The 8,504-nt window shown below is 41.6% G+C and overlaps 1 pseudogene; it reads right to left on the bottom strand.

Moving 5' to 3' along the window:
- Positions 1–255: 255 nt before the first annotated feature.
- LOC106503780 overlaps positions 256–8,504 on the bottom strand; it is an 8,651-nt pseudogene continuing 402 nt past the window's right edge.

Here is an 8,504-nt window from a genome sequence, read left to right as displayed (position 1 = left end):
TGATCATTTCAGGTTCTGGGAACACGGTCATAAAATCCATCTGAAATCTTCCTGAATGGGAAGTTGTACTTTTCATGACTCATATCTCACATAGCTAATTTATTCCTGAAGGACATTTCACTTTTGACCACCTGATGATCAAACTGGTAACCTGACAACCAGTCTCAAGATAAGAACAAGAGATTATTTTTATTTGCACCATTTAATATCATTTCAGAGAGAAAAATACATCAATAGGGCTTCTGCCCAGCAAATAAAGTAATTTAAATTTGTTATGAAATGGGCTATTTGCTGGCCTGGCATTGTTCTTTAACAAAGAGATTTTGAATGGATTCCTCTCCTACCAGGGACCTGAGCCTGTTTTCCAAAACCTCCTCTATCATCATTGAAGTCTTCATGAAACTCATCTCTTAACTGGCCCCCAGATTGACCATGGCCATATTGTCTGCCCTCTCTTAAGCCTAGATCCCAATCTGTGAGGATAATATGGTCATCTAGGCTGGCGCCATTTGGGAATTGCATGGCATTTTCGACCTCAGCTCTGTTAAAGTATCCTATGAAACAGAAACCACAGGCCATTTTCTTTATTTTATCCAGGCCCATATAAACATTCTTGATGTCACTGCATCTACTAAAGAGCTCATATATTTGCTCTTTGGTTGTATAAAAGGAAAGATTCCCCACATAAAGTGTGGAGCTTTCCATCAGTAATCTTTCTTGCTCATTGTTGTCACCACTAAACTTCTGGTCCCAGTACTCGCTCAGCTCCAGGGAGGAGTCATTGCACAGAATGCTTAGGTCATTGGATGTGGTGCCATGTGGGCACCGTGAGGGTGGTTCCTGATCCAGCTTAGCAGTAGCGACACCGCCAAAGAAGCCCTAAATTAAATTTTAAAGAAAGTAAAGTTACAAGGAGGGAAACTGAAATACAAACTTGTGTGTATTTGAGGTTTGCATCCAGAGGCATAGACAACGTCAGCTCTTGACTGTGAAAATCACATCAAGGCAAACCAAAAATGATAAGTTCCAAGTCCCAGGAACATGGTCATAAAATCCAGTTTAGCAAGTCTTCCTGAAAGGGAAGTTATGCTGCCTAAGGTTGACTCAGATGTTGTACATACCTCATCTATTACCAAAGAACACATTTAATAACAGTACCCTCTGGGAAAATACAGCATAAAATGGTAAAATGAATCAAATTTTCATGGAGAATGAACACTACCACCATTCCTGATCAAGGACTAGGCATCAGATAAAACATACCTAACCAGGGGCCAGAGCACCAATATAGTTGTGACATACTCTCATAATTTAAAATAACAAATTTGTGATTCAAGCCTATAATATGGCAATCACTATATTATACTGTTGAATTAGGCAAAATATATATTGTCAAGTACACAAGTAAAGTGAAAACGGAAAGTGAGAGTCACCCAATTGTGTCTGACTCTTTGAGACCCCATGAACTATACAGTTCATGGAATTCTCCAGGCCAGAATATTGGAGTGGGTAGCCTTTCCCTTCTCCAGGGGATCTTCCCAACCCAGGGATCGAACCCAGGTCTCCCACATTGCAGGTGGATTCTTTACCAACTGAGCTATCAGGGAAGCCCTCAGTATACAAGTAATTATATAAAAATTAAAACTCTCTGGCATCACAAACTTTGATCTAAATTAAGATCAGATTTTATTAGCAATAATTTCACTTATTATCTTAGACTTTAGAACTTTAATATAATTAATTGAATATTCCAAGTCTATTTAAAAACCCTTCCCAGATAATTTTAACGAATGCCTTTTTCCCCCTTTACTAAATGTTCTTACTGCAGTCGGAGACATTAAACATGATTCAACTGGTTTTAGCTACACTTTTCAAAAATATGCATTAGTTCTCCCCCCTCCCCTGACTCCTATTTTGCAGTGGTTCCCAAATTTTAGTGGGAAAGAAATATCTGCAAACTAGACTGAAATGCAGCTTCCTGAAGTCCACCCTTAAGAGATTCTGACTCAGTAGATCTAGAACAAGAACTGACATTTAACATGTAACCTGAGCCCTTCAGTGATCTAGATGCAAATGGTCTAAAGGACCACACTTGGAGAAACTCTTCTGAGGAAATGCATTCTCTTACCAAACGTACAATGAGCAATCTTTATTTGCCAGGCACTATGCAAAGTGCTTGGAGAAGACAATAGCACCCCACTCCAGCACTCTTGCCTGGAAAATCCCATGGACAGAGGAGCCTGGTAGGCTGCAGTCCATGAGGTTGCTAAGAGTCGGACATGACTGAGCGACTTCACTTTGCCTTTTCACTTTCATGCACTGGAGAAGGAAATGGCAACCCACTTCAGTATTCTTGCCTGGAGAACCCCAGGGACGGGGGAGCCTGGTGGGGTCCGCACAGAGTTGGACACGACTGAAGCGACTTAGCAGCAGCAGCAGCAGCAGCATGCAAAATGCTATGAATGCAAAAATGAAAAAGACAGTGTAAGTATGATTTTCAGAAATTATTGTATCCCCAGCACCTGGCATGAACAATGACTCGCACACACAGTAAATGTGCAATAAATACCTCTTGAATGAAAGAACGCATGAGTTCAGAATTGACTGATGCAGGGGACAAGTAAACAAGAGAATACAATATGGTGTGATCCATACTGTTTTAATGATATACATGGGGAAAGAGAGAATGAAACGAACATTTATTGGGCATTGACTTTGTTATAGACATTGTGTGCACTTTCCACTACAGCACACGGGAGGAGGAACAGTTATTCAGTTTGGAGGCACCAGAGAGGGTATCCAGAGGGAAGGTTGGGTACACTGATTCTCAAATGACAAGGAGGGTGTGTGTATGTGTGTGTGTTTTTTGGGGGAGGGGAGAATGTAGAAATTTAGGGAACAAGTCAGACAGAAGAAACATGTGCAAGAGTAGAACTCAAAGAAAAATAAAAGCATAGAAAACTGAAATGGGAGCCTAAATAAAACCAGGTGCAAACAACAGTGCTATACCATTCAAAGCAATAAAAATGGGGGACCCTGCTTATTTAGATGCCATTTGAAGAGCAGTAGCAGCAGCAGCAGCAGGAAGCCCACTGCCCCCAAATCTTCTTCCTGGCAGCCTTTCAGTGACGTTTGAAACTCTGGAAACTTTCTGCTGGAAACTCACTACTTTGAGTCATTGACAAATTGCCCCTTTTAAAAACAAATATCCCTCCCAGACTTCATTTCCTTTTTTTGGGATCTGGTTACTAGATTGGCCGATCAGAGAATGTGATATCTATAGTGGACTGCAATTCATCCAGGCATTAGGCAAAGTTTCCCATATTTTCCTTGTTGATGAGATAGCAAAATATAGGCTGGGTGCCCCAGCTGTTTGTTGCGATGAGCCTGTAACTAGTTGAACAAATGAATGATCTGGTATCATACATGAAGGGAAGTTGCAGGAGTGAGCCAAAAAGCTCTATTCTTGGCTGTGTCTTGTTCAGCTCATTTATAATTTTGGCTTCCTACAAACAAGAGCTTTAAAAATGGTCAGAATATGGATGTTCAAAGATGGAATGGCTGCCTTGGGGAACTGTGAGCACTAGGTACTAGCACTAGGAATTCAAGTCAACCTTGGAGAATACCTTGCCTGGCAGTCAGCAGTGGAGACACCCCTTTTAACCAGTGTAGTGTTGTGAAAAGTAGAAAAAACAGTGAAAGTGTTAGTTGCTCAGTCGTGTCCTACTCTTTGCGACCCCATGGACTATAGCCCGCCAGGCTCCTCTGTCCATGGAATTTTCAGGGCAAGAATACTGGAATGGGCTGCCATTTCCTTCTCCAGGGGATCTTCCTGACCCAGGGATCAAACCTGTATCTCCTGATTTCAGGCTGACTCTTGTAGTGTTATGAATCAAGCATAAATTTTGAAGTCAAAAGACCTCAGTTCAAACCTAAGCTTCACCACTTATTATCAATGAGACCCTCAATAAAGTAGTTAATCACAGTGATTTCAGTTTCCTCATCTATAAACTGGGGATCAAAATAGGGGCTTCCCTGGTGGCACAGACAGTAAAGAATCTGCCTGCCAATGCCAGAGACATAGGAGATCCAGGTTTGATCCCTGGGTCAGGAAGATCCCCTGGAAGAGGGAATGGATACCCACTCTAGTATGCTTGCCTAGAGAATCACATGGACAGAGGAGCCTGGCAGGCTACACTCCACGGGGTTCTAAAGAGTTGGATACGACTGAGTGACTTTCATTTTCACTTTTCACAGTCCTTAAAACACTGTTCAGTTCAGTTCGGTTGCTCAGGTATGTCTGACTCTTTGTGACCCCATGGACTGCAGTACACCAGGCTTCCCTGTCCATCACCAACTTCCGGGGCTTGCTCAAACTCATGTCTATCGAGTCAGTGATGTCATCCAACCATCTCATCCTCTGTCATCCCCTTCCCCTCCTGCCCTAAATCTTTCCTAGCATCAGGGTCTTTTCAAATGAGTCAGTTCTTCACATCAGGTAGCCAAAGTATTGGAGTTTCAGCTTCAGCACCAGTCCTTCCAATGCATATTCAGGACTGATCTCCTTTAGGATGGACTGGTTGGATCTCCTTGTAGTCCAAGGGACTCTCAAGAGTCTTCTCCAACACCACAGTTCAAAAGCATCAATTCTTAGGCACTCAGCTTTCTTTATAGTCCAACTCTCACATCCACACATGACTACTGGAAAAACCATAGCCCTGACTAGATAGATGGACCTTTGCTGGCAAAGTAAAGTCTCTGCTTTTTAATATGCTGTCTAGGTTAGTCATAGCTTTTCTTTCAAGGAGTAAGTGTCTTTTAATTTCATGGCTGCAGTCACCATCTGCAGTGACTTTGGAGTCCAAGAAAATAAAGTCTGACACTGTTTCCATTGTTTCCCCACCTATTTGCCATGAAGTGATGGGACAGGATGCCATGATGTTAGTTTTCTGAATGTTGAATTTTAAGCCAACTTTTTCACTCTCCTCTTTCACTTTCATCAAGAAGTTCTTTAGTTCTTCTTCGCTTTCTGCCATAACGGTAGAGTCATCTGCATATCTGACGTTATTGATATTTCTCCTGGCAATCTTGATGCCAGCTTGTGTTTATTCCAGTCCAGCGTTTCTCATGATGTACTCTGCATAGAAGTTAAATAAGCAGGGTGACAATATACAGCCTTGACGTACTCCTTTTCCTACTTGGAACCAGTCTGTTGTTCCATGTCCAGTTCTAACTGTTGCTTCCTGACCTGCATATAGGTTTCTCAAGAGGCAGGTCAGGTGATGTGGTATTCCCATCTCTTGAAGAATTTTCTACAGTTTGGGGAAAGGCATAGAATCAGAAAAATCCTGGGAAAGACCAGCATTTAAAGGGTGGCAGAGGTAGAGTCCACAAAGAAGCATATAAAGGAGTAACATGGGAAGAACGAGGAGAATCAGGAGAAGAGCAGCATCATCAAAGCCAAGGAGTAGACACTTTCAAGAGAGGCATGAGGACAGAAATGGAGTGAGAGTGAGATATTAAATGCAGCAGCAAGATGTCCAATAAAACAGAGGCCTGTTAAAACAAAGACTTAAAATTGTTCATTGTATTTGGCAATCAGGATGTCATTAGTTTCCTTAACAAGAGCAGTAACAGTGGTGTTCTGGAACCAGAAAAGGCAGACTGGGCGGGGGGGGGGGGGGGGAGTGGTGGGGTGGGAGGTAGGATGTAGAGGGAGGCAGGGCTGGCTTTTGAATGGGAGGTGAGGAAATAGAGATAATGAGTGTAAACTATTCTTTTGAAAGGCATCTGTGATAGTGGGTGGAAAGAAATAGGGTGAGCACCAGTTAAAGATAGAGCCAAAAGAGAGTTTGCTTCTTTTTTTTTTAATTGAAGTATAATTGATTTACAATGTTGTATTAGTTTCTGGTATACAATATGATTCAAGTATATATATACATATATACACATACATATATACATGCATACTAACATATATATGTATGTATATACATATATGTATTGCTGTTGTTGTTGTGTTGGTTGCTCAGTCATGTCCAACTCTTTGAGACCCCATGGACTGTAGCCCACCAGGCTCCTCTGTCCATGGAATGCTCCAGGCAAGAAACTGGAGTGGGTTGCCATGACCTCCTCCAGGGGATCTTCCCAACCCAGGGATTGAACCTAGGTCTCCTGCATTACAGGTGGATTCTTTACTGTCTGAGCCATCAGAGAAGCCCATATGAATGTATACATACAAATATATGTATATTCTTTCTAAGATTCTTTTCCATTATAGTTTATTACAAGATATTGACTATAGTTCTCTGTGCTATACAGTAGGATCTTGTTGCTTATCTATTTTCTATATAGTAGTTTGTATCTATGAATCCCAAACTCTTAGTTTATCCCTCCCCCCCTTCCCTTTTGGCAACTATAAGTTTGTTTTCAATGTCTGTGAGTCTGTTTCTGTTTTGTAAATAATTCATTTGTATCAATTTTTAGATTCCATATATTTGTGATATCGTATGACTTTTGTCTTTCTCTCTCTGACTTCCTTCACTTAGTATGATAATGTCTAGGTCTACGTCTGTTTCTTTTGTAATAGGAGAAAGTCGTACATATCTAAATGCTGATGGGGAAACAGCCAGTAAAAAGACAAAGAGTGGTTGAAGATACAGATGAGTGAGGTGATAACTGAAGAAGAGAGGTCAAGGAGGTGGGAGAGAATAGGCTCCAAATCATAAGCAGTTCCTGCAAGGTAAGAAAGGAGGTAGGACACGTAGGGATGCAACTCTGTGGCAGGGTGGGGTGAGGGCAGGAAATTGAAAGGATGAAACTTGGACATGGGTCATTCACAAGGACATTAATGTCACTCAGGATAAGGGCCAGAGTTGGGGAGACTATAAGTGAGATGCCGAGATCCTCAGTAAGTGAGAGACCTGGAGGGCAGTGGATATGAGGAAGAAGGCTGGGAAGAAGGTAGCTATACCATCTCCTGGACCCAAAGGAGGTTCTCAACAAATGTGAAGAAGTGACTTTTTAAAGCCAACACAATAGTAAAATCGCATTAGAAGATGACAAGAAGGAACAGTCCTACTGCACTAAGCTCAGTTCAAACCACACATGGAGCAGTACACCCACCCCTAGGTGCCTTATTTTAACATGAGCATTTACAAACTATAGTGAATTGATTAGCAACTGGGCATATTTAGTCTAGCAAAGAGATAGTTAACCTTTACAGGAAGATATGGCTAGCGTCATGATACATTTGAAGGGTTATTTCTGCTCCCTATGGTCAAAGTAAGATTAATGGATAGAAGTTACAAGGGGAAGACTGCAAATCTTTTTTATGCACGGCTTTTCATTTATCCAATGATGAAATGTGAACCTACCTAGTATATTCAAGTGAAGATTGGATGAATACCTACCTGAAAAGGGAGTCAGAAAGGCCACGGTTGGAGAGAGAAGATGGAAAAGCAATGGAGTTATTTCGGGCCACAGATCATCAAGTTGATTTGTAGACATTGTGTGAGACTATTTCCTACTTTATAAAGTAGAGCTTGGCTAGAATAGAAGGCCCTCCCTGCCTCTTGGTATTGGGGAAGAATGAGTCAGAGCATCTAAAAATAGAAGAAAAACTTGAAGAATGGCTCAAAATGATCGCAATCAAATCCTAAGGGGAGGGAGGAGAGAAGGTGGCAAGATAAATCAAATAATCTTCCAGGGAAACAAATTTTTCTAGTCTTCTGGAATTAGCAGGAGTACTCTGCAAAGAACTTTTTCAATGGCTGCCTTAAATTAATGCTTGGTATTATTTCAACTATGTGGAAGAAAAAAAGATTTGGACTCTTCAAAAAGCCATGCTGTTTCCTGCTCCAGATGAAGGCAGTAGCTCTGAGGAAGGAAATTAGAAAGAGCTGGGACAGCAGTGTTACATGCCTCACCCTTAGAAGACTGTTCCTAGCAGGAGAGAGAAAGCTGAGAGTAGCTGTTGAGGTCTGGACCTCATGGCCAGAGATATGGCTTGGGCCAAGAGACAGTAGTGCTTGACTGAGGCTGCTTAGAGCTCTAAGTAGTAGAAGATGCTCATATATCTTTAACACTGTATTTTAAAAAGCAGTTGAGCGTAAGTTGAAACAGACAGGAAGACCCAAAGCAGAGACAATGACCTATGATAGCCTACAGGAGAAAAGAGAATAAGTGTTTAGTATAGAAGCTGATCTTGATTAAATTAGTAACAAGGAATTAATGATGCTTAATATGTTTGCTTGCTTATCATTGGCTCTGTGTGGCCTTGCAATTCAAAGTGTTGCCCATGGACCAAGGGTAGCATCATCACCTAGGAGCTTGTTAGGAATGCAGGAGCTCAGGCCCCAACCCAGACCTGCTGAAAAATCATTTTAACAAGTATCAGGTGATTTGTATGCACAGTACAGTGAGAAGCACTGGTTTCTTGGGTGAATTTGCCTAGCAAAACTCTCTCCCTTCCTCCTTCCTTTTCTCCTCCCACTGCCGACCTA

Source organism: Capra hircus (assembly GCF_001704415.2).
Source record: "Capra hircus breed San Clemente chromosome X unlocalized genomic scaffold, ASM170441v1, whole genome shotgun sequence".
Taxonomy (NCBI): Eukaryota; Metazoa; Chordata; class Mammalia; order Artiodactyla; family Bovidae; genus Capra; species Capra hircus.
Note: the sequence above shows the minus strand (reverse complement) of the source record. Positions and strands in the feature narration are given on the sequence as shown.